The 27971-nt window shown below is 47.5% G+C and overlaps 1 long non-coding RNA gene across 2 annotated transcripts in view; it reads left to right on the plus strand.

Annotated features, from left to right (window-relative positions):
• LOC105676432 (uncharacterized) overlaps window positions 1-27971 on the plus strand; it is a 202142-nt gene that overhangs the window by 44598 nt on the left and 129573 nt on the right. The window lies entirely within an intron of this gene.

Raw genomic sequence — 27971 nt, forward strand, 5'->3', positions numbered from 1 at the left:
TTCGCATCGGGTCAAGTCGGTCGGCGCCTGTGTTCTCAACAACTCTGACCCATTATATCCGATTCGGCAAATTTTTTTCCGAGAATACGTCAAAAATATTTATTACAGTAAACAAAGCAGTCTTTTTTTGTCTATATACTTAGTAACGAAACTGTGTGGAAAAACGTGTGAATTTTTCGTAAATATTGAATCCCTCAGATATTGCTGAGCTATTATACGGACAAAAGTGTGGCGACAATAGTGCGGACTATATTTTAGCAAAAACAGACTAAAGCTAACAAGTTCATACTGCGGCGTGCGAATGCTCGTCACTCTGGTCACGCACAAATTATATTTGTCTCACGAGTACATCCGTGAGCATTCGGTGTGTAACCAGGCATAAAGAAGACTCGCCAGCAAGAGGGTGAAGACACTTCAGGGTCAGCCGTTCGCGCATCGATATGTGGCCCTCGTATAGCACATTCGCGTGAGTTCATACCGCGCGTGAGTTACGCGTAACTGTACGCAATCGTGGCGTGATTGAGATATTCGATTTCTATAATCGTCCGTGATGACACGTATTTGGCAATCGTCTTGAAAAAATTCGTAAAGGTAAAGGCGAGGTGGAAGAAATATACACAGAATTCAGAAGCGGTAATTGTAACGTTACTGTAAATCTCCAGCGTTTATTATGTTTCTTCCGTTACAAGCACACGTTGATTATAATTTATTGCGCGGAGAAGCGGTGGAAAGCCCATTATTTTCTTACTATTCGTGCAGCGGATTTTTTTTCCTTCGCTTTCATCTCGCGAAAGGATACAGGACCGCGGGAGGAAATCGTGGGGGCAGAGGCATTGTCATACGTCTCGCCGGTGCATAGTACAAGAGAGTGCGATACGCGGGACTCGTGTTGCGTCTAGAAACCCATAGTTAGGACTTAGAAGCCCACACGGTAGCGGACATTGTTATTCAAATCAGCCATTGTCTCCGGATCCGACAGATGCTAATTTTTAAGTCTCGGCTTATTACGCATACGGGCGTTTCCAGTGCGTTCGGATGTAGAGCGACCCGGGCTCCCTCGCGCTGCAATTCGCTCGCGTTAGGACGACGCCCTAAGTTTCTCCGCGCGCTTATCCGATCGATATCGTGCGATCCCGCCCGATCTTAGCTAGAAACAAAGTGACTGTCGTCTCCTATGACGTCGCTGTACCACTTTCTCTCCGAGTTTAGCCGGCACGGCGAATTCCTGACCGGCTATTAGCTCGATCCTACGAGCTCTTCCGAAGTAGATCCCGCCTCGATCTCTCGCGCCACGCTGCGAGTGCAATCTGAAATTTTAGCACTAGAACGCTAACACGAAATGATTGCCAATTAGGGCTAATGGTTTGACGGAAGATTGATATCGTTGAAAGATTATATATTATGGTTTTGAAAAAGAAATAAAATTCAACAAATCGGTCTCAGAGCAATTTGATATACTTAGAAAATCTATAAGTAAGGCAATTTCTTGTTAAATAAGTATCTATCTAAAAAATTTTACGTAACATAAAAATAATCGAATATTAGAACACACAAATTGGATGCTTATATTAAATATTTTCTTTCATGGATTTTTTTTTTATGATTATTGTCACGTTTGTTTTTAATCCGCGAAGAATGACGCCGGCCGTGCGAATACGTATGTGTCAAACCACGTGCGCTCGCTCGCTCCCGCGCTCTTCGCGCGCTGCGGGATATTTTCGAGACGAGCGATAGAGACATAAAGAAGGGACGTGCGACATCCTGCCCCGCGGGCGGGCATTGGCGAGGTATAAATCATCCGCGCAGGGATTGCATTTCAATGCTCGGGGCTGGATAAGTAACGCGCGCGCGAGTTGGACGCGGGAGCGAGATCGCGAGCGCGACAACCTGGCGCGACGCAACCGCCCGGCGATTTTATGCAGCGCGCGCGCGTAGTGGCGCGGTTATCGGAGGTGCGCATCCCTCGTTACGGATGCAACGGACGCGTATCCGGCAAGCTCACGCCGTGGGCACAGGACGACGCCGACGACAAAAAGAATCGTCGCCGCTCCGCGACTTTACTTCATCTTTTTCTTTTATTCCGTTCTAATGTGTGTCACCGGATTTCACGTCGATTAATTGTTTCGCTGGATGCGCGCAATCGAGACGTGGTCGTCTGCGCGCATTGCTGTTTGAAATTGCCGAGCGTCGCCAATTTTGTTCTTGGTTAATCGTTAAATCTCTGTACTTACAAGAGAATTTCGATGTTAAATTATTGTAAGCTGAAATGATTTCCGTTCTTCTGGCGATCTCGCGTCAAATCAAACAGCAAACAACTGAATATTTTTTGTTCCTCTCGAATTTTTGTACTTGCATAATACTGAGATATCAATTTATAAAACAATTTTACTATCGTAATTATAATACTTTTCAAGATATCAAGTTTCATAGTTTCTATGAACGGCAAAGAGAATATGCTAGCTATTGCGAAGGCGGCGATAATCAGCGGGTGTGAAGGATCGCCGATCTGGTTGAATCGCGGCTATCGAACGATAGATTGAGAGATGGTGTCGAGTTAAACGCGCGCCGCGCCGCGCGTTTGCTCGATCCGCACGCGTGAAACGACGAGCTGTCGATAATCGCAACGGTGCACGCTTCGCAGCCAATGGCATAAATCGCAATCCGTGCGGCACGTATATGCGTGCGGTGGCCGAGCCGACTGGGCGTGTCGCACGCAACGCCCGGCACGTGGACAGTCGGATACGCATCGACAGGCTCTCTCGCACGAGCTGTACGCGGCGACTATATGTGTACGCGCTGACGTAAACGCGGTGCATACGTTTTGCACATATAAAGAGTTTGTTATTAAAGTTTTACGAGTGTTTATGAGAGATATTTTTAACACTTTGCGCAAACAGATGCGGACAGCTTTACTGTTCGATTGCCATTTAACGCGGCTGTTTGTATGCTATCTTTGTTTCAGTTCGGTTTCAGACGGTTGAATGACACGTTCGTAAAATTTTGCACGATGTAGATATAAACGTACTCACCACGGCATAACGCCATCCAAACGCGGCGAATTACTGTTTGCGAAACGACTTATTGTTTTCCTCGGTTGACAAGGGAGCTCGCCCAAGTGTCATCGCTCGTACGCACCTGGTTACGACTTTGGCACATAGAGGCGCGTACGAAGGGTGCGTAATGCACCTTTCCGTGCCACGGAACGTGACCAGACGCGGAGCGTCCTGTGCCGATGAAGAGGAGGCACTGGACTCGGCGGCTGAGTCAGTCTCTTAGAATGTACGATGGTATTGTGCCTGACGTTGGCAGGAGAATACGAAACGAGTTTACGTGAAAAAAGACGCGTCAAATGAACCGTCGCTCGTGCGAAACTTTGGAGCTTTTTCGAGAAACGCGCGAGGACACAATTAGGAATATGATTAGGTATGTGATCTAATAAAGATTTATTATGGAGAGTATTCATATTGAAATATCAGATATAATCAAAAAAAAAATTTCTAGCAGTTGTTTCTTAGAAAGATATTTGATCGATGCTCAGACAGATTGTGTTTTCTAATTCTTTAATGTACACTCGTGATTAGTTTTCAATTTAATGGATCGTAACGTGAGGAGCGATCGGATTGAATCGGATAGATTCGCCAGAATAAAAGTTTCCGTAATTCAGAGTCAGCTGCTTTTCGTGAGACTTCTCGAATCGTGGTAAGCGTGGACCGTTCTCTCTTTCGCCATCCCGGCAGACACGGAATATAAAAGTGAATTAAGATTGCCTCTCGTTCCATCTCCGGATCGCTTGATCGTCTTTGCGCCAATTCGCACGCCGCCGGTTGTGGCATCGATCGCAGGACGTTCGTAATAGCGAAAGCGCTGCCGCAATGCAACGATCGATAGTCATTCTGAGTTTAACGCAAATTGTATTCTCTCTCAACAAATGTACGTCGGCTTGCAAAATAATTTTTAAGTATCAGATTTTTCGAACAGATCTGTATGAAAATAAAACTGTGTCTCTGCAATGTTCACGATATTCAAGTTGTTATAAATTTTTGTTTCATTTTCTAATTTATTATTTTTGGAAACATTTTAATTAATGTATTATACTTTTGACTCAGAATTAATGTTAACTTCTTCGAAATAATAAATTTGATAGCACGAATTAGATATACCTACATGTTCATATGATGTTTCTTAGTATTTCGTTCGTTCTCTCAATAATCTATACGTTATGCAAATGGGTTAAGGACTCGATCAGAGCTAGGACGACGAGTAATCTCGAGTTTACGATAGCAGGCCTCGCGTCGATCTTGGCACTCATCGTGCGCATCTCGAAACGTGCATTCGTTTTCGCAATCGGCATCTTGAACTTTCGCACCGGGGACGTTCGCTCAAATGAAAACGGATGAACGACAACGCGGCACAGCGGTCGTCTTGCGATACTATTACGTGATCGCCATTCGCAAAAAGCATGGTTCAACAGCGTAACCAGCGCCAATATCGGTGGTCCATCCGATCGAATCAAGAAATCGTTAAGGTCGAGTGGCGCGCGGATTGCGTGTATCTACGCGGTAATTGCTATAATAATCACAGGTGTTATTTCCATGCTTTATGATCAGCAAACTATTCGTCCGGTCGGATCTCTAAATCATTGGTTAGCACAGATTCGCCCGTCGATGATCGCCGATCGACGAGCGCGAGCAGATGGTTGAAGTGATGATGCCGCTTGTGCTGAGCTTCCGAGCGCGTTTATCGAATCGGAAATAAGAATCTTAGATACGTGTATTATGCCCGGTCTCTCCGGTATGATCGTTCAAGATCTCTTTGAACGAAACGAATTTCGCAATTCCGATGACAAGCATGTATATTCAGGACGGTTTATGCAAAGTAATCCCAATAAATATGCAACGATGTGAATGTCAGATATTTGTACCTCGTTTGTGGCTGCTGCTTGACGTTAATAACGATGGACATATGTATATGTTATATTTCCAAGTTGGGCAAATGATTATTCTGATTGAGCGGCGGATGAAGGATAGAGATGCGCGCATCCTGTTACTGCTACCACAAGCAATAACTTAAGCAAATTATTAACAATGCAAAAATATCAGAGAGCCACTTGCCTATGTAATTCCGATCTACATTTGCATACCAAAATCTCGTACTTTATGATCCTGACGGTAGAATCGATCTATACTGTTACCTTCGATTTCAAGTTGTAAGACGAAATGATCAGTTGTCGACCTCGTCGGAAAATAACTCGTATTTGTGAGTGTGTTCTAAGAAAAAGAACGATATAAAAGGAAAAGAATGCAGATGATTGATGTAAAAACAAGTTTCTTACTGTTTTCATCTTAAGTTAGAACGTAATTAAATCAATTCATTTAATATTCAAAGTTGATGACGATCAAAAAAATTATATTTATTAATAATAAAACTTATTTTTTAAGATAAATTAGCAAAATTATTAAGATTTGTAATATTTATTCTGATATCATTATTGCTCTTTAAAGTTTTAGAAAACAAAGATGATTTTGAAGATTAGATCTTAGAATTCATACGTGAGTGCGCAACGTTTCGTCGCAGGAGATCCCGTACAAGACCGCAAGAACGACAGTTGTCGCTAAATGCGAGGGAATTATAAATATGCAAAAATCTAACAATAAGCGCGCGGCTGCGGTTAGACGGTAGCGCGAGATCTACACCCGCAGAATATTAATACGGCCGCGCGCGTACACGCTACGTAAAAGAGGTAAAAGATAGGCGAGTAGGCGGACCCGAGAGAGATATCTTTCCCTTTGCTCGAGCTTTTTTCGCGCCTTTGCGCTCTGTCTTCTTTCGACCTGCCTGTTCTTTTTCCTCCTTGGCATTTCGTGTTCGCCACCCTCTCCTCGCGGCCGTATATGCGGACTCCGCGCGTCGCATCGCTAGCGCGACGTAATGGAAATTCAAATTTATTCTCCTTGCCGTATGCGCGGGACGCTTCATTAGCACGATCCATATGGGAATGCACGCCTTTAACTGCCTTAACGGCGCGCGGCGATAATTTAATTATTACGTTAGATTTGCTAATTCGCCCTAAGGGGGGGCGGTGCAGCGCAGCGAGACTGCTTTTTCTTAGGGGCGGTTTAAGTAATGAAAAGCGACCTCTTTTTTCCTCTCTCTCTCCTCCGTTTTTCTTCGGGATTCGCTCTCGCTCGAACGACTCGAGAGCATTCCACGCCACCATCGGGTGTTTCATCGCGAGAAGCGTCGTTCTCGTCGTTATCCCGTTTTTTGCCGTCCCGATCGGGCGAACTATTGATTAACCAATTGATAGCCATCGCGCATCTGCTCGCCGACACGCCCTCCGTTGCATCCTTCTTCTGCCGACCACCCTGATTTTCTGCTCGTGAGGTCGCGCATAGTCATTAATGCGATATTAAATAACGATATTGCGAAAGAGTAGCCGCGGTGCGTTTTTGCGATCTGTTCTCGATAATGCGCGCTGTTGTGAGTCCGATGTTGACCGTATATACAATTGTATTTCTTACCGAGAATACTTGAATTCATTAATGTCAAACATACGGAATTCATATTTCCAATTTAAATTTTCGTACGAGCAAAAAATTGATTTGCAAGAAAAAAAGAACAAGTTCTTGTTTAATGTTTTTGGATGATTATTTTTCCTTTTTTTTTATGCGACGTTTTAATTTTTTACAATTTTGCCAACAACTGATGTTGATTATTTTTTTTTACGTGTCTTTTTTTCCTCACGTGCTAACTCACAAGTTTGTTCGAAACACTTAGGAACACACGCTGTTTCGATTATGCTTATCGTCCACGGCGCACCGTTGACATTTGCATAATATACCGCTTGCTCTTTGGCGTGACTTGCAGTTATCATAAATTGCGCTTATCTGCCCGTTAACGATGGGCATAGATTCAAACGTGACAAAATGTATCATGTACGCGCTCTGTAAATCGTGTTCTGTTGACACGAGCAAACTACCCGAGAGTGGGTAATCGCGCGTCGTGCGAGTACACACCGTAATGCCTTCATAATACTTAGACATACTCGGCGGTCTCGCGTGGAATATATATATCGTTATTTCATAATGGTCGCGGGTGGTGCGTCCGTCGCATATCATCGAGGTGTATTACGAAAGAAATCGCTCGACCTCGCGTCGCGAGTAGAAAATGTTTTGACCGTTCCTCGTTAGCTGCGAAAAGCAGACGGACATCAAATCTTATCGAAAGAATTGTAAATATACACGTACGTCTTGTATATCTCATTAGTATCCGAAAATTTTAAAATTGCACCATCATATATCGTCGAGATGAATCTGTCAGTACGATACTTGTGCGGATAAGGAATGCAGTGTAGAAGTGTGAAAGAATTTATCATTTCTAAAAATTCACACACGTGAAAATAAATGTTTCGCGGCGGTGCTCGATGGCGGTTTCCCTTCACGAATTGGAATTGCGCGAGAATAAGTGACTATTTGTCCCGACAGCGGACAATACGTTTCCCGCGACACAGTTTACAGTATCGAATCAAAGCAAATTGCTGTGCGTACCGGCTGAGCGAGCGAGCGGCTCGCTCTCGCATGCGTGCGGCTTACAAATGTCCGACGGTGACTCCCAATTACGTAAGATTATGACATCCGTGACATACTCGCGCGCGCTTGCACGTGTGTGCGTAACGCCCTCCTTCCGCAACAGGCACTCGTCGCCCGTCACCCTCCGCCCGCGAGTCACTCCCGCACTTCGCTCCCTTCGCTTTGATCGCGCGGAGGGAGAGCGGGCATCGCGCTTTTTTTTTTCGCAACTTTTGGATCTTTCCAGCGGCTAATTGCCGCGAGCGACAATCCTCGCGACCCCGCGTTTGCACGCAAGTTTATGACCGCGTGATGTTGCACGCGTCACGATTCGCACAGCCCCTCATTCAGCGTGCATAAGTGAAATCAATTGCAAAATCTTACATTCATTATACTTACACGTGACTTATACGTGAAGATTTAGCATCTTAAGCCTCTTAATAAATTCATCATTTAATCTGCCGTTAATTTTAGGTTTAACTCGCCACTCACGTGCAGATTTACGTTGCGATATCGATTGCGTTATTGTTTGTTTGAAAAACAATGCAAAAGAAGTGAGAAAAAATATACTGACTACACTTTTAGCTTTCTATCGAGTCAAAAAGACTCGATTTGCCTTCTCGCCATATTCAGCGTAAACTCGAGCAAAAGTCGAGATAATTCACCGAGTCTGTTCCGCTCTACTGGCGGAAGATCGGCAAAATTGCGAGCGCGCTGCGACAGCTGTTTTAACCGTACTAAAATCGGTCGAGAGCGTGACGTCCGAGGGCACCAGATGCGCTTCGCGTTCATGATCGCAAATCACGGGAAGTGTTCGAAACGCCATCCCGGGACTGTCGCGGTATGATGATCGCCGCGATTCTCGCACTTTCACAATGGTCGACGCGCGCGCTCGCGACCGTAATTATTCGTACAAACGAACGGCCCGATCTCGCGTGCTCGCCATCGAATCAGAATTAAATCGCCCCGTCGCTTCGTATCTGCCGTTGCGTTTTTCGTCGAGCTCTAACTCGCGTACTTAATGAAGTATAACTTCGATCCTGATTTACGATTCGCCTTGCTTCACCGACATCCTCATCGCCTTGAAATTACGCGCGCCTAGCCTCGCATTTACTTGGCGTCATTTTGCAAGATTTTGCCGACTCGATCCCTCGCGCGCTTGTAATTGGATTCGAGTTTAATACATTTATAATGCAAAGTTATTAACCTAACTAACGTACGATCGCCGCAATTACTCGGCCGTGTGTTTTGCCGCTTAACGAGCGATCTTGAGAAACTGCGTCGACCTGACGAAAGATGCTCGGTTCGACTCGGGTCGGTTGCCGATGCCGATGCAAAAGGGCAGGCGGATCTTGGCGTTCGTATGAAAGAAGCAGGCGACAAGTTCGTAGCTTGAATGGATGATGGAGGCGGGAACGAGGAGAGAAGAAACTTAACGAACGTAATTGAAGGGACGGAGAAAGAGAGACGGCTCATCGGTAAGCGACGAACGGAGAATATGATTTTGTTTTCATATTCCGAGGGCAGACGAGGTGCGGTGCATGGCAATGAACCTAAGCGGCCTTACAACCGGAAGCGAGGGAGGCACACGCGTATCCGGTGATGCGAGACGTCGCAGGAAGATATGATTCATTTCGAGTAAACCTCGTCGCCGTAGAAACAAAGGACGCGTTATTTATTATCCGAAAATAAAATTAAACGAGCGATCGAGAGACGTCGGGAAATTTATACGTATATTAATTTGCATAATTCGAGGCTCGTGTCGCAAGCGGATTGGAAAGTCGCGTGGAAACCTGTAGATCGCCGTCGATTCACTCGAATCAGTCCCCGAAATTTTCTTCACTCTTCGTGACTTGCGCCCATATCATCCACGGTGCATCATTTATCAAGCCTTCGAGGTACAAACTTTACGAGCGGCGCACCGCCGCTCTCTCGTACTTCGGAATCGCCGCTATTACCCAAGTAATCGCTCCAAAACGACTGACTCTTTACCCGACGCGAGCGTTTAAGAGCGTGCTCTCGGGAGAAACAATGTAGCACTCTGGCATTAGCGTCGTTCACCTCCGCTGTCAAATGACATTCTTCGCGAGCGGTCTCGCTCTGCCCCGCGCACCGCTCCGCGTCCCGACTCCGGGCTCGAAATCGCCTGAACGGTCCACGTAAATCAGCTGTTTCTCCGCGCGCGTCGCGTGTTATGCCCAGGTAACCCATCCTCCTTCGTCTCTCTCTCGTAACTCAAGACCGCCGGGACGATCGCTTAGGCGAAATTGAGATTTCGTTGCGGCGGCGCGGGGCAGACCCGCCGCCGATCTCTCGCGTGAGGGAATGAGTTCTACATTCTCCCCTTCTTTCCGCCGCATCTGCTTCTTCTTCGTCGACGGAGGTCCCGCGAGAACCAGGCGCCGCACTATTGGCGATTTCGTTACGTAAGACGCGCAGCGCAAATACCATGATTCTCGCAATTAGAGTTGCCAATAGGAGGAGACTGCTTCGATCGCGTGCCACGAGCAACGATGTAATACTCGTATTGCTGTAGTGTACAGCAATTGCGCCGGGTGCGCTAAACAACCGGTGGACGCGTGTTGCAATTTTGCCGATACGCGCGTGCACGCGCCGCCTATCTTCTTTATGTCTCCTGCGGGCGGCGCGAGCGGCGATTAATTCGCACGGTTATTATCAAAAGTTCAGTTTCTCTCGTCACTCGAAAAACGCAATCGCGAGCGCGCGATCGTCGAAATGGAGATGACCGCTGTTGTCTGACATTTCTTACATTACTGAGAAATAACGACGATTACTTTAATTATCATAATCCGTCAAGAAGCAACGGCTCGATATGACAAGGTAATTTTCACTCACTGCTGGATGAAGACGCGATCGTGTACTTTATTTCGGTGAAGGACGCAATTATCACTTTCAATGGATCTGCTTAAGATCTAGAGAAAAAGAAAAATCTCTTGGCGTCTTCAATATTAACTTAATTTAAAAAGGGTGTATTTTTTAATTATATATTTTACTTTAATCAATAATAAACATTAAAAAGAATTTTTTACGTTTTTCTAGTAAAAAAAAGATATAAATTTTTTTGTCACGAAATCTTCTGCGGCTTGTTTTGTCCCTCAGCTAGACTCCAGATTTCGTTCCAGATTAAGTTGCACCACGGTGAAATAACGGATCCGCGGATAACCATCTCCCGGTTTCGCGTTTTCTTCCGTTCAACTGCCATACGCCGGAGAGATGGCGACGCGATGGGACGGTTCGTCTCTTTCCTGCGTCTTAATCGCGCCTCGAACCGTTTCCCTTCCGAGCACCAAGGACGGGACGTGAATCCTTTACGAAATCACGTCCAAGTCCATAGAAATTGCACCGGAACGCGATCGTTTATCACTCGCTATCGAAGCCGCGCGACTACCGTGCGCGCATAATACCGTGGGCGTAACGTGCCGCGTCGCGGCGAAGCGGCAATTCGTATCGTACGAATTGGCGATAAACCACGCCGGTAACACGGGCTGCGGCCGGGCCGTGCGATTTATATCGTGGCTGGCGAGAGCCGGAGACGTCGTGAATCACCGACCGCATCCGCCGGCCCGATATTCGGAATCCATTCACGGTCGAGCGCGACGAATTCGAGCGATAGATCTTTCGCCTCTCCACGGCTGAAATATATGCGCTTCCCTTTAAGACGTGCTCCGCACGCAGGTGAGCGCCGTCGTGCATTTACAACGGAGCGAGAATGGACAAACTGTTTCGGGCTACCGGCGATAAGGCTCCGTGTGTCGCTGTTGCGAATACGCGCGAAGTCGTGTGGAATATATTTGTCGCTGACGCTGTTTTATTCTCACCGGCATTTAATCGCTCTCGGCCATCGCGATTCTATACGCGACGTTCTTCGTAGCTCGGGTTGGAAGGAAGCGCCGTTGGTCCGGAACATCTTGTTAAGCCCTGTTAGACTAAACCTTATAGAGGCTCATAGATTTACAGATTACAATTACGCAACCGTGTACAGCGCAGCTTCCCACACTACGGTTTAAAGCCTCTTAACGAACGTCTTAAGATAATGGACGCGGCATAGAAGCGTCGGGAGAAGAAGAACGGTCGAACGTATACAGCATATTCAAATACGGTCTCTCGCTTATGCTCTTCACGCCGGTAGTTCCTGGCCGAGCGCCGGCGTCGTCTCGGCAGGAGGATGCTCGTAAAAAAAGGCCTCGGAGCTTCGTGTAAGACCGGTGGCGCGCGGTGGTCGTGTAACGACTCCGCGCCTCGCCTTCTTTTTCGTAGTCCTCTTGCCTCTCGTAACCGGAATGCACTCTCGTTCTCTCGGCGCTGCATTCAGCGGAAATATTAAAATGCCCCGCCGGCCGCCGCACATGACAATAAGTTGTTCGCGCTTTGGACGTGCTCTGGATACCGGGCGCTCGCTCTTAAACCACCATCCGCGTACGTGCAACCGTAGCGTTTCCCTTTCTCTCTCTCTCTCCGCGTGTCGGTCCCTTCGTCCGCGCCCTCTCTCTCTCTCTCTCTCTCTCTCTCTCTCTCTCTCTCTCTCTCTCTCTCTCTCGACCATATTTCGTCGGGGTGTCCCCAGGGATTGAAATGCACGCGATGCGCGATCCTTTCCGGGAAAATTCAAATGAGTCCCCCTCCGGCCGGCGGCGAGCCTCCACGTCTCGGCGAGAGATTTGGAAATCCGCTCGACTCGCAGCACGGTTGATCGTGACGATGAGCTCCTAGCGAGCAGTCATTAAACACCTGTAGTTGCGAGCGTGCGTAGGATGCGCTTATTGCGAGCCATTAATTAATTACCTTTTCATTACTTTTCGCGAAGACGTAAAGAAACGGAGAGGTCTAGTGTAACATTTAATCATCGGTATTGCGGTTCACGCATAATGAAAATAGTCTACGCGAGAGATATTTCTGGTTTTATTGTGTCATATTATCCGTCTCATTGTCTTAGGACAATGGCAGTCGCAACGTCCGTTTCTCGAGTCGCATGTCTGCAGTCGCCGGTATATCTGCCGCGTCTCGCGCGCTACGGTGAACGCACGACAAGTCGATGAAACGAGAATGAAGACGCGTGAAACGTCGAAGAGTCATCTTTTATATAGACACAACCGGTTCTTTGTGCGAGAGCACAGAGGTGCGCTTGAATTGTTCCCTATTCGTCGAAGATATTTCTAGGACTCTCCCTTTTGTCCTCAAGACTCCCCGCGAATGGAATCCTCTCACCTGGAGGACCTCTGGTTAACCCTTATCACGTTCCAAATTAGACTCTCGATCGGCGTGGTCGGCGTTCGCATTATGGCGCACGGAATGAAGAATTGGTCCGTTCTCCGCGTGTTGAGAGAACGATTTCGTCGCTTCTCCGACACTTTCTCCTTCGCTTTATCACGCGCGCGCGCGCGCGCGCGCGGAATACGCTCGTCGCAAAATTCACGAACGCACTACTAATCGTCCGCTCGATTTGTCACCGCCAGATCCGCGACGGCAGGCAAAGGTCATCCCGCGATGATCCTCCTCGTTCCCACGGACATTTACCAATCAGCAGCTCGTACTTCTCCCGGTCGGTCATTAACGCGGTGTATTTCGAGCCGATCGAGCCCAACCATTTGCTCCCGACGTCGCTGGTTAAGTACATTACCGCGGCCTAAGACGCCGCGTTTAGAACGTGGGCCGGGACACTCTTGTATTATCCTCGTGGTCTGATAAAAACAGGAACGGGGCTGTTCGATGGCGGAACCTAATTAGCGGTTTGTGTAATGCATGAGCGAGCCTAACCCGTTCTTAGTTTTTTCGACTGGTTTTTAATCTCCGCTTTCAGTTCGAATGTCTGGGCATCCGCTTGGGCATTCGTTTTTATTCGGAATTAAATACATCACTCTCTCGAAAGTCATTTCGAATGTAAACGTTCCAAGGATGTACGACTATCGGAATTTTTGAATTATGCAGACCGCACGAATGTGTTTTGCCGTAATAAAGGTAATGGCGCATTTTCGCCGAGTCTTCGCACACACTTTGCGCGCCGCGAAAGAAGCGACGTGCGAGAGAATCGTCGATTGATCTTGTTTGCTGCGCGATACTCCGATCGCCCTCGGTCCTTCCAAGGTGAGAAATGAGCCTTTTCCCACCACTTTATCGAAGGAGAAGGCGAGGAGATCGCGCGGAATGCATGTGAAAAAGTGCAATCGCAGAATTAGCACCTTGCGTTTCGAGTTTCGAAACGATGGCCGATAGAAAAATCACCGTCGTGCGCTATCGCCTTCAGCCGTGAGCGAGCTCGTTACCTGCCATGGACTTGATAAATGTAATGAGGAATATAGAGCTATACATCATTCGTTTAAAATCCCGTGCTAGCGATGGTGCATATTGATATTTTACAATTTACGACGGAATCGCACACATTTGTGTGATCTAACTGTCAGCAATTTAATTTTTTAATCTGAACTGTCAGTGTTGTATTTTTTGTACCTTGTAGGTTTCAAATTTCAATATTCGTGAACACATGTAGCTTTCGGATAGAATAACAAGACGATACATTCTCCGTCGACGATCCAATCACGAAATAGCCGAACGGAATTTCAATGCGATGTCGAAGAAACGCATGACAGATCGACCCGGTCGTATTTCTCGTGCTCGCTGCTCCATTTCGAGGTATGCCTCGGCTTTGCGGAGCGCTCGTATTATCCGCGGAAATTGGTTCTAGCGAACGCGAGGTCAGGAAAGACCGTGCCGACGCGAGGATCGCGTGCAGGACCGACTACTCATCCACACTCACGTATTAAACATAAGTGCCACTTACCTATGCCTGATCCTCACGAGCCGCGAGCGTCTTTTCTTCTCCTTTGCCTTCGTATCCTTCTTCGTCCTCGTCTTTTCTTACCTTCTCGCATTTCAAGACCCCTGTTGTTGCTGATTTCTGACTGTCCTTGTGTGTTGTCAGGTTTATTACTTTTCCTTGTTACGCTATTTTCTTTCAAATTAGTTTTGGGTAGGAAATATATTGGAAAAAAGTAGCTGACTGCTGTAGGTCTGGCCTTCGATTTTCGTGACATAATGTGTGGAACAATAAATCGACATGTATCACATACAAAAAAACCAGAAGACGAAAAATTCGTAAAGGGTAATTGTAAATTAAAATATCTTGACCATTTTCCTTTTTTAACCGTTTTCAGCCATTGCAATTAGTAGCATTGAAGAAGCACATGTTTTGTGCACATAATTTTCACTAAATGATGTTTGAATAGAAAGCTCTGTAAATCGAAACGAGATAAATCAATATTACGCATGATACGCATGATTTTAATCCATTCAAATTCAATCAGCAATATGTAATAATTGGATCATTTTTTAAATAAGTTATACGAACATGCATACTGAATTAAATTTAATAAATTAATGATTTAGAACGCAAAACATGCATAACAACAACAAATTTACTTATTCATTTATTTTTCGTTGTCGCAATTCTGTTACATCACGTACAAAATTAAAAAAATTTCTTTATCCAATTGCGAAAAATCGCTCTTCCATTTACCATTATTTGATTCTTACCTCGTATGGGGAAATTCATCTCCGCAACGAACCGCATGCGAATGATGTATGAGAACGAGTACAGCGAGAACTCCCAGGCTGCGCGGGGCCCTTTTAGTCGATCACGTTGCGCGAAAGAGCCGGAGAGGAGGGCGAGGCTCGGGGATGCTTCATTTTCACCTGGAGTTACCTTTGGCACACAATCATCCGCCATTAAGGCCGTCTGCAAAAATATCCAAAGCACCGGAATATCTTTTTACACGGGACGGCGGAGGCGATCTCGTGGTATAACCCGTCCGCCCGGGTATATCACGAGCAGCCCCGGCATCTCGCGGCATGATCTTTCGAGATCGAGAGGGAAGAGAGGTCTCGGGGATCTCGTGGGCGGACGGGCGGGGAGAGGGGGAGAGACAAGGAGCGTGAAAATAAGACGGAGTCGAGGGACGGGAGAGGCTCGAAGGAAGAGAGAAGAGAAGACGAGCGGCGTGTCGAGAGGGAGGACGGGAGGTGGCTCGGGAGGGAGAAGGAAGGGAGCGAGGGCGAGAAAGGGAGAGCGACGAGTGCTAGATCTCGGGCAACGATCGGAGATCATCTTCCTTCTTGGGCCGCGCTCGTCCTCGATCTCTCAGGCGGAGGCAGCGAGGGCGAAAAGAGTACGACAAGCCGCTTCGCCGCCGCCGCTGCCGCTATTATCAAATTATTCACTCACACCGAACGCTATCTATCTTCGAAGCAGCGCGATCATAACGTGTTATTATTTGATCCTCACTTTGTTAGCGATCTGAGTTTAACAGCCAGCCGGGACGATATGTACCTGGCAGATCCTGCTTGTCCGATCTGGAGTACTTCTCACGATCTCGCGCGGCAGCTCCTCTGTGTAGGTGAACGAATTGCGCCGGATAATATTACGTGGACATTGCGCGTTGTAATTTCTAATCGAATCGAAACACGCTGCGAGTAATTCGTAGAGATTTCGCCTGTCGATCGCGTTGATTCAAAACAGATGCTCGTCTGCTGGCGACATTTCTCTGCCCAAAATCGATTTATTTAAAAAAATTTTATAATGTAGCCGTGCAAAATATAAAATTGCAAAAATTTTTATTTTTGAGATATTTCAATATAGATAAGATATTATCAATCTATTTATTTCGATCGATTTCGAGTGTGCAAATTTTATTTCTCATACGAGAAGTATAAGCTATTTTTTTATATCAGATGTAAAGTATTTTTTGTATTGCATGCACAATCAAGAATAGTTGGCGATGTCCTTATTGATACTCATACTTATTTGTATTTCTGATTGCTCAAGCGTAATTCTTATAATCGTAAATGTACACGTCAAAAGATGTTGAAATCACGGTACGCTTTAGAGTTCGAGACGATATATAAATCACGGTCAGCCGATACGTGATCCAATTCCGTGATATGTGTAGCTAAATAACGAGTCGACCTCCAGCCGTGATGAAGTTAGAAGAAGACAGTTGCCGAGAGAACGTGTCGTGGATCAAGGTGATTCTTGCGTTTCACGATTGATATGCTCCAGTTACGCAAAGACGCTCACTTGCAAAGTTTTGTATAGAAAATAATTTCTGAGATATTATATGGCGTTAGAAAACAATCGTATAAACACTAAAAAATAATTGCAACTGGTGAAAAAAGTGATGCAACACGTTTCAATTAAACGCGTACCGAGAACCGCATTGGCATCAGCTACGGAATGCGCACGAGCGACGCAACAAATGCGGCTTCGGCACGACGGTGGAATCGGCCGATCCAAATCGGCCGCAAAATCGAACCATTGTTTGGCAAAAGACGCGATTAATTCTAAACGTTTCTAACGATCTCTCTCCTTGATATTCGGCCGGCGTGCGCGAAATGGTGGCTCGGACTGACGCAGTGTCCGGTCGCTTGTCGAATTCGATCACGTAGCGCTTTAACGCTTTACATTGAACGGCGCGCGTGCTCTGTGTAAGATGATGCCCGTAGGGGAGGCTTCGAGTGTGAGCGCGCAAGGAAGGTGCGTGTACGCGCATAGATACGAGATGTGGGTGTCGAGCAAAACAAAGTAGTTATCAAGGAGGGATATATGTCCCAACTGTTTGACGGAATTTACGAGAGACGTTCGGTTGTTGGAAATTAGCCGGATCCGATTTGTCCGTCATTGTCCGTCATTGTCCAAATTTTTGAGTCGCGACGATTGCCTGATTGCGTTTACTCATTCACCACAATGTCGTCTTCGAGCGTGATCGAATTTCCTAAGACAGAAAAGCGAGATTAAAATTCTATACGAAAGATCGATCGTTTTAGCTTTATTTGTATTAAATCCGAATGAGATTTGAATTAATCATTTTGTTTTATTTCTCATTAGATCAATATATAAAAATGTATAAAATAAAAAATGCATATATCAGTATAAACAGTTGAAACAAATATCCTATCACATATAAGATATTTGATTATCGGTGGCTTGTAAAGAAAAATTAAACATTAAAAAGCAATCGAAAAAGCTGATAAAGTTGAATCTTTTGTAATGGAATAATTTCTGTAAAACACATTCAATAATTTTCCTGAGAATTCTTATGATTTTCTTGTTCACTTTGTGATCTTAATCGCAATCAAACATGTTTTCTAGCGTCTATGTATTTCTAAAAGACATTAGGTATTCCTATACTTCTAACGCGATCGCCAGTTCGACGTTCCAAGAGTTTTCTTATGTAACAATAGGAATTATTAGTCAGATAGGAACGTCTTTGTAATAATAATGAATAAATCCGATGCATTCACTTGAAATTTTTGTTGGCGCCGCCGCGGTGGGCTCGGAAATCCGAAAAACCGTCACGCCGCGTGTAATAACGAGATTCGGAGAAAGATTCGTTGGCGCCGCTCGCGTCCGTCGCGCGAGTCATCCTTTATCCGCGCCTTTTCGTCGCTCGGATGAGGAGCGTGTAAGGCGATATGTCGAACGTCGGGCGCTCGCGCCCGTGAAAATCAATTGATATGTGTCACGGCGCACCGAAAGCTTCCTTGAAAACGCACCGGATGCGTCGAGGGGGTTCTCGGACGCGTCGACGGGCATTGTTTCTCCGTGGCTCCTTCTTTTATCCGACCGACATGTCGAATGCCGGATGCATAACAATTTATTGTCCCATCTCAGAATTCACCGTCCGCATCCACTGGCCCTCTTTCTTGCTTCCTTTCGCCTCTCTCTTCTCCGCTTACGGCGCCTCTCCGGCGCCCACAGGCAGAGAGCATTTCCGACCGTGCGTCGGGACGCAATAGTAATCGCTTCTGGGGGAATTGGCGCGCGATGAGTAAACGCATCACCGCGAATACGTCTTCCTCAAGCCGATCATCCGGTCGACGGCTTTCGGAGCGAACGTAATGGTTCACTCCCGCGGAATGAAGCGTTTCGCTGCAGCGTGGCGGCCAATTAGATAAGGTGATTGATTAACGAATCGCTCGGGGAATAATGATAGGGCATACGCGTACGCGCGCCGCGCAGTGCTGCGTTTTCGAGGTAGAGGGAGATGACGATGACGGGAAGGCAGGCCGGGGGGGAGAAACGCGGGATGCTGGTGGCTCACGGCGGATCCATCACGGCGCCCTGGTGAGACGCGTCGGTATGCGTGGGAGTCTGCAGCTTTCGATGACCAGGAAGTGGGTGTTCCCGCACCCCATAATTCAGCGCTCGTGCGTGTGTTTACGCTCGCTCGCCGGTGAATCGGGCCCGCTCGCGGACCCGCTCGCGGACCGGCCGCGCTCGCGTCGGGTCGAGGATGAAGATGTCGGCGCTGACGCACCGAGAGCCAACGTGGAAAGATACAAATGCGCCCGTGCGAGCCCGCGGTTATAACAAATTGTCGGCGCGTATATGCGCCGAGCGGTCGCGGAGCGACGAGGGGCTACGTGAGCGGCACGCGCGTGCGTGCATGCGTGCGTTCACGGCGAGATCGCAACCTTCTCGGCGCCGGCGTCCTTCCGCGCGATCGCTCTCTCGCGTGTTGCCGATCGACTCGATTTAATCCGACGCTTTGGGAGATACCGGTACTTCGATCTCTTTGATCCTCTCCGGCTGGACACGTCGCCGTTTATCGCAGCGGTTCTCAATCTATTGACACTTCGAAGACTTTAGAGTAAAAGATCTCAATAGTTTTTCATATACTTAATACATTTTGCTATTTGTTTTCTTTCTAATACACGTCAGACTTTGTTCTGTGCTTTTATTCTTGTTTTTGGTGGCGCCAAATTAAATATATCAAATAAATTTTTCCGTAGATCAACGCGTATTTGTCTTTAAAATTATCATAAGATAATTATATGAAGCAAACAGAGTTATTTTATTTTTTAAATATGAAGCACATAAGCGTACAAAATTTATATTTTATATTAAAATATATCCAATATACACACATCGAGAATATACCGCAATTGTATATATAACGTACAACTTTGATTCGAAGAAAGCGGATGCCCATGAGTAAAATCACGATTAATTGCAAAAATGCCCGATCTAGATGATCCTTGGCGAAGGCGGCAGGTATCGTTGACTTCCAACAGCTACCCGGGTCGAGTCTCGATTTATACTCTTTGGTACCCCGTGCTGATATTCGTGATCTCGGCCGGGAATTAAAAATGTTCCGACAGATAACAGCGAGCAGAAGTGGCAGAAAAGGAAGTACAAAGCCGAGACACAAGGCTACAGCCCGAGCGTGTGAGTGAGAGAAAGAGAGAGACGGAGCTACTCTCCGATCGGCTTCGGGACGCTTTCGAGGCCCGATTCGAACCGGCGGCTATCTATGATCGTGCTGGCAACCAATTACGTTTCCTGAACCGGAAAACATCGGGTCGGGATGTATTCCGCGGAGGTGCACCCAGAGCCTCAAATTATAAATCAGACGATAACCCCGTCGGTGTTCTTTTTCCGATTCCGTTTCCTCGTCCCCCCACCCACCCTCTCTCGCTTTCTCTAATCTATCTATCTATCCATCTGCCTTTCTCGCTCTCTCCCCCCTCTCTCTCTCTCTCTCTCTCTCTCTCTTCGTCCCTCTCGCACGCCCGTGGCGTAGGAGAGAGGCTTCTCGTGGCCGATCGCGAGGGCTTTTAAGCTCGTACATCACCGCGTGGGTTACGCCCCCCGTATTTGCTTAGTCGTGCAAACGGGGAGGCGCGGATAAGGGCCGAGATGAAACAATTAATAATCCCCACGAGGCCAACGAAACACCAACACCGTGGGCCAGATGTTCCAGCCCGACGTGCTCCTTCTTCCTTCGCGAGATTTCCTACCTCCGTCCCTCTTCGTCGCGTTTCTGCCGTTCACCATTGCGAACGAAACGATAGGCCTATTTACGTAGAATTTGTTACAATCCGTGAAATTTTATGCCGCGCCACGGAACTTTCACTATCGCAACTTTGCGCGAGTTAATCGCGAACTTTGTGTGGGCGCCGCGCGGATGCAGCCGTTTAATAGCAGAACACGGCGATTTGCAACACTATTTATTTATGGCATATAGAGAGTCGGTATCGCGGCACATTGTAGCGCGATAAACGATGACGCAACGCGGTTGGTTGCTTTATTCAGCAGAATTGAGCTTTGTTGAAATGCTTTTTTTTTTTGTACATCGAAAGAATACGGATATGATAAACGCCGGCCCATATCTTAACGTATCATCTACAGCTGCCCACTTAAAAAAGCACAAGAACAAAACAACGGACCTGGCGCCTAGGGCCAGCGCCTTAACGGCTTCGACATAGTCGCCGGTGTTTTTAGGCCACGCGCAGAGCGCGATCAGCGGCGCTTGAAAAATTACGCTACCGCGGGTTATATCTCGGCGACTGCTCTCGGGATATCTTAATTATCGAGCAAAAATTAATTACCGTAACGCCCACCGCGGCTGCACGCCCGGACGCAGGACTCCCGTAGGGCATTTGTGAGAGTAACAGAGCGACTCCGCGCGTCGTTTCGCCAGATGCCACGGACTTCGTACTTCGTTCCAGAGCAATCCGTCTTTCCGCCCGTTTTCTCCTTCAGTCCTTTTGCCTCCGTGGATGCGCATGCAAATGCGCCGTGAACGCGCGAGTTCGGGTACTTCGTTTCGCGAGAATCGCCACGCGACGTCTCTCTCGTAATCTGCGCTAAAGTATCGCGCGATAACTCGCGATTAACTTTCATCGTACGACCTCTTTTCTCGGGGGGGAGGGGGGAGGGGAGGGGCCGCGTGCGGGCCGATTAACCCGTAGGTAACGCGGGAGAATTTATCTCACCCGGTGTGGCGGTGAGACGACGGAGGCGAGGACTAATCCCCGAATTATGACGCGCGTCCCGTAGCACATCGACTCGGCTGCGAAGCGGAGGCAGGAAACGCGCGAGAATTATTATACGATGATGCTCCCCGCGCCGAGTCGGGACGCTTTCGTGGAAGCGTATCAGCGATACCGGCGCGGCACGAAAGAGGAGAGTAACACGAGTAATTTCAGCGATGGAAACCGGGGCCCCGCGCGCTCGCTCGCTCGCTCGCTCGCGCGCGATCCCGGGTGGTGTGGGAGTCTCGGCTTTGGGTTCAAAGGTTCGCGATTATAACATTCCGGGCATGCCGTTTCGTGTGCATCAATTCGGTACGCCAGTTCCCTCTTTGCGGAGTTCACAGCCGCGTGCGCGAGCGCGAGTCTCCTCCCTCCTGCCCTTCTCGCCTTCTAGCCGCGGTGCAGTCCGTTCCAGACGAGCGCGAAGCTCTGTGGAAGCGTATCACGCTTGTGCCCCCCTCGCCCCACCTCCCGCGCTTATGCTCGTAATCGAGAGAGCGGCCCGATCCTTTCCAGGAAGGACCCGCTATCCGGGAATCGGTAAACGCTTACTTACTTTTCCTCGCTCCCTTTTCCTTTCCTGCGCTCCTTCCTTTTATCTCGTGCACGCTCTCGAAACGCATCGGTTGCACAAAGTTGTTTACGGAATTATTGTATAAGTATGGGATTGTCGCGCACACTGGTTTCATATATTATACATTATTAGCTGTGTGTTCTATCTAGATCGAAGGTGTGTTCGCGGTATTTAGAACGAAACGCGAAGTAAAGCATTGCAACAACTGAATTAATAAAGTTTACGAAGATAATTTGCAACGCGCGGTAGATCAGGCTTTTTTTACGACATAGAAAGCAGAAATAAAGCTAAATAATGGTGTTAAGACCTTACGATCGGGATACGAACGGGATTTTCAAGCCTCGACTTTATCTCATGAGAAATTATGCGAATCGACATAAGTTGAGATTACGTTTCACGAAACGTCAACTGCATCTCGTATCCCGCAGTAGTGTATGTACGCTGTAAACTGGATCACCGCGGGATTTATAGCCGGCGTTGCATTTCACCCAACGGCTTTATCGCTCCATTGTTCCGCGGCGGTTTACCGGGCCGGTAATTTAAACGCTCGAGCGGACGGGGTCGCCGATGGTGCTCGACATTGTCGGCAGCGGTTGAAATTCGCGAGCGTGAGTAAATGTATCGTATATAACTAACAATAAGAACCAACGCGCCGGCAAATCGAAAACAAACCTTTTGTTCTTACACATTATACTTAAATTAGGTAATTCTTTAATTTAATTTAATTTAATTTTTTAATTCGATTCCACGATTCTCTCATGAGAAAGAACGATAAAAATTTTTTACTGCCGTCAAATATTAAAAAAAAAAATGACCACATTTTCTAATGACGTTTCCGCAATAACGGCAATGAGTTGCTGGCGAAGGTCATTTCGCGCTTCCGCGGGAGCGGCGCAGGCGGATCTATCAAGGAAGAAGCAGCTTTCTTCTCATCCGCGGTTCGAACTTGCGGCAGCGCGGTTCAGTGATGGGCGCATAAATAACGCGGAAAATGGACGACAGCGACAAAGCCGGCGCTGATTTCGCTAGTAAACTCAGCGGCGCGCGAGCCGCGGCGATCGGGCAAACGGCCTACCGAGATGGATTTATGCCAGCGTCATTAGGGATTAATTATACGCCTTGTCAGGCAGCTGATGCCTGCTCTAGCGACTAGAGATGGCCCCGCTAAGAGCTGCTCCCATCGTGACTGCGGGTAGAGACAGCCGAGAAAGAGGAACGAGGAGAGAAGGCGCGCGCGGATAGAAAGAAGAAAGAGAAGTGCTTTCCTTCGAGCCGGTACGTGCCTATGCAGTCTTCTCTTGTGATTTACACCTCGGTTAAATCGTACGCACTGAGAGGCGCTGCCGCGTGTACGCGATTCTTGTACAAAGATGCGTCGTTATATCGCGCCTCGTGTCCGACGACACTTCAATGAAACTGCGACACGAGCGATGTGTTATGCAACGTGCGCGCAATTATGCGGCCAGTGTTCGCGGATACCTATCGCGGTACCGTTAGAAAGTTTTTGTTAAAGGCTGCACAAAGTGATAACGAAATGGATATTGAACTTTGGAAGCTTATTCCATATTCACTTTACAGAAATATTTTTTTTTCCGAGCGATAAACATTTTTCAATTGCGAGACAATTTTTTGAAAACACTTCCAAGATTTGTGTTCGCGGCAATTGTGATATTTCTTTTTTAATTAAAATAATTGTCTAAAATGATTTCTTTACATAACAATGCATGCTTAGCAATATTAGATTTCCTACACAAAAGTATATTGTTCGGAATAAGACAATGGATGTACATGTCACTGATCTCGGCTACTGAATAGAAATATTAGTAAGCAGCATTCATTGTCATAGAACTATAACGCAAGCCACGATGCACGGATGCAAATTGTGCAAGCCGGTTCGCGACTTATTAAGGCTTGCAAAATTATTCTACGCACGAATAGAAACGGGCATACTGGATGATGGTTTCGGGTGGACGTTAGGCGATCCGTGGACAAAGGGAAACGCGGAGGACGTGGACCCGTAGGAGACGCGCGCCGCGAAAGAGAAAGATATGAAAACGCACCCATAAGCACCACGCGTTCTAGACTCACGTACTTCCTTAATGCCGAATGCGCCATCCGCTACCTTGCCATATAAGTTTCTATCAAAGGCCCGGATCATACGTAATCCAGAAATCTGCCGTGTAACCCCATGGGAATACGCGCTCGGTGAAACTCACGCACGTTCCTCCCTCTCTCCTCCTTCGCCTCTCTTCCCTCACGACGCTCGCGATATGCCCGAGGGGCCCTCAAACGGGCGAAACCGCGGTTGACTCATCGCTCTTCAGTTATATCGAGATTAGCTCTCTTTGAGAAATTGAGGTCGCTCCTTTGACATGCGTTTAATCTGCTGACCTAGCGCGCAATTTTACGCATCTCGCTTTTATATCTGTGTTCGCGATTAGGAACGGAGGTGGAAACGTCACGTAGGATATCTCGGAATTTCTGACCTTAATTCAGATGACAGATCGTTTGATTAATGCGAAATTGATTTTTTTTTTTTTTGGACAACCAAAACATTGATACGTGAGGAGCGTCTGTGTCTTCCTCATCGTTTTCAAACGGACAGTGAAATTTTCGCGATAGATCAATCCGCTTGCTGAGAAAATGAATAAAAAAGTATGTGCGACGATAAAGTAACGCTGCTTTACGTTTCGCTTAAAGTCGTTCGCGGTTTTGTTCGTTAGGCTGCTGTGTGCGCGATAAATCCTCCTCTTGACCCACTGTTTATGCAGCGTGATTGATGAAGTTGCATTAATATTTTCGTAGCAGGGTCGGTATGCGCATGGCGCATACGCGGCACGCGGGCATCCATTCGTTACGTCGGCGCAATAAAATATGTCTCACTCGGTCAGATTTACGACGTCCTGGGTCGTGGATGTTTCTGCGGGCATTGTGTGGACGCGCGGCGCTCTGATATTTCGTATCGCTCGCCGTCGTTCGGTAACGAACGATACACTGCTGATATCGCCGTCACTTCTTAAACGACGAGCGGATATAATAACTGCTCTGAACCGTTGCGACACTCAGCGGTTGATTATTACTATTTTAACGTTAACAAATTATCTGTAACTTGGATATTCGAGCTATGCTTACTTGAAAAATGTCTTTACATCGTACTTCTGACATTTTTCTCACGGAAAACATTTAGCACCAACTTTCCAAATTTTCTCTCCCGTCTCAGGCGAAAGTATCAAAGTTGCGATATGACGGCAAAATTGATGCAGACAAGATCTCATCGGGCGATTACCATCGCAGCTATAATTCTCAAGATTCTTAAGACTCTCTCCCTTCATGGGAAATTTCGTAACGAGGAAAATGTCTATGAACTATCTTCGAGGTAACTAAAGTCCACGACCTTTGGACTCCCGAATTTTTTTTTCGAAGACGGCCAGGGCGCGTCTAATAATTAAAACGCGATTAGCGGCCACAGCCGAGCCGTGTTTCAATAAATCAGTATACGACGCCCTGCCCCTTTCTGGCCGTCGCAAGAGAGAACGTCCTTCTCCGACCGGCACGAAGGGACTGCGCTCTCTGCGTGCACGCACGCGCAATAGGTCCCTGGAGCCAACGCCGAACGAGAAGCAACCTGTAATTACGTGTATTGCGGATCTCTCCCTCCTATCTGCCTCCCTTTACATCCGGTATCACTTTTGCGGAAGGTGTATGAGCGTCACGATCATAGATTTGTGATTTCTTTCGATCCCTCGATCCGTCGATAGATCTAGCGCATAGTAATAATTATTTTATTCAATCTTTTAATTAAAGCGGAAGAAAATTACCGCATATTTCTAAACAATTCTGCGTCAATCTTCAACTATTTTGTTTCGCGTATTTCTGAGTTTTGAAAACGTCTCTTGGAATATATCAGCTTTTAAACTTTGCGTTCTCTTGTTTTGCCACACAAAAGTGGAAACAGGAAGCGACTGTGAAGCAAGGACAATTTGGCCGGCGTCGGATTTTGGAATCACCCGTTACAGGTAGGAACACGGCAGGTGTAGCCTGCAGGCGATGAATCGCAAGCGAGCGTTGCGTGGGCGCGTTTCTCAGGGTGGCTGCGATGCGTCACACGCGAATCGCGCGAGGAAAGACTCGAAGGCAGGAGGAGGGGCGAGGGGGGAGGGTGGGGTGGCAAGAGAAGCGCGCAACGGGACGAGGCGAGAGATGAGATGGGACGAAACGAGATGAGATGAGACGAGACAGGAGACGGGCCGAACGGGCGGGAGAGAAACGAGAGACAAAGAAACGGGAAGAGGGACACGCGCGGAGGGCGGGTGCGACGAAGAGGGAGAAAGGAAGCGAGAGGGAGAAAGACTTTTATCTCGGGAGCACACTCGCCGGTGCAGGACCTGTAGGCGAACTATGCCGGGTATCCAGGCTGAAGGTTGGGCAGCCAACTAACCAGCTAAGCTAACCAGCCGAGTTAAAGCGCAGCTCGGGGTATATCCTGAGAACAATCGGACCTACCGACCAGCAACGGCGTGGGCGAGCCACCGGCGAAATATGCATTCCTAACGTGTATCGCGCGCTAAAAGATTGTTGCATTTACGTGCCGCGCCGAGCCGATAAATAACGGATATTTAGCCGCCTCGCTCGCGGCGCGTATCGCGCGAATACCGAACGCGACGTTCCTTTGTCATCAGCCCGCCGTTACATCGCTAACGAGATTCGCGTCCCGCCGTTCTTTTCCCTGAAGCACAACCGATTACGTGCCTTTTTTCACGCGCACGTGCTGCAAACACAATCTCGCCTTCGCCGTGCCGGAGATTAGAACTCGCGTGGTGCGGCGGCCGACGAGCGGCGTACGTGCAGTTTCGCCTCCCGACAATCCGCGGATTCCATTACAGCGGGATCGCGCGATTCTGCGAGTTTTACTTTACCGGTGCGCGAGCCGAGGAGAAAGATGTCGTGGACGACGATGACGACGAGGCAGGCGTACCTGCCTACCTACGGAAAACAAGAAGAAAGAAGATGAAAATGTCGTTGGGGAATAATAGGCCAGTTTTGCGGTCGCTAGAGCTGCCAGGTTTGCGGATGTGCCAGGCCGTGTCGTGGGCATCGCCGAGGGAAGCCCGAGCTCGTTGAATTGTCGTCATGAGAAACGCGGAGATTGCCGAAACCCGCAGTTTAAATTAGAAGCGTACAAACTGCAAATTGAGCTCGCAAATTGCCTCGCGGTATACTTACGTTACCCCCCCGGGATCGGGGGACGGTCCACGGCTGCGGGTAAACTGCCGTGCGGCCGTCTCGAATCCCCCCGGATTTCTTTTATCGCTCGTAGCTACGCATCTCCTTTTCCCGCGCCCGATACCACTATGCAAATCACTGTATTATTCTTGACGTAATCATCGCACGGTCGTTGTTTACATCGCGTGGAATGAGGAAGTTGCTCGAAATTCGATGTTACGAGAGAAGCGCGCTTTTACAATGTCTCTCTCTCTCTCTCTTTCTCCTCGTCGAAATGTCAGTGCCGGATTGTAATTAATCACCCATCGCTTACCGTTTCCGCACGTGTCCTTCCCTGAATTATTCGCGCTTTTATCCGCAGGGCTCTCTTACCTCTAACGACGATGAATCTTCAACTTTCTAAACGCGAGGCGAAACCAGTCATTTCGGCGTCGTGCCCCTACGACATCAATGATACTCCTTTAATAAAATCTCACTAACTGTTCTAATGATCACTGCCACGTGCGATTTCTCCGCAAAACGTCGAATGATCGGGTCAGCAGGTTGCGAGGAAAAAAAAGTCGAGTAAGAAGGTGAAAAGAGAACCGTAAGAGAGCGGGCCTTGAAAAGAGAATTGCGTTGGCAAGCGGCCGATTAAATGTGAGGACGATCCGCTATTAACTATTATCATTAATTTTTAACTGTCTTAAAACTATTCGGCTTGTAACGACGTACGAACGAACGCGCGCGATAACTCTACGAGCAATCATCGGTTCTTCATCGCTCAAGTACTTTTTTTT

This window comes from Linepithema humile, chromosome 3, assembly GCF_040581485.1.
Source record: "Linepithema humile isolate Giens D197 chromosome 3, Lhum_UNIL_v1.0, whole genome shotgun sequence".
Taxonomy (NCBI): domain Eukaryota; kingdom Metazoa; phylum Arthropoda; class Insecta; order Hymenoptera; family Formicidae; genus Linepithema; species Linepithema humile.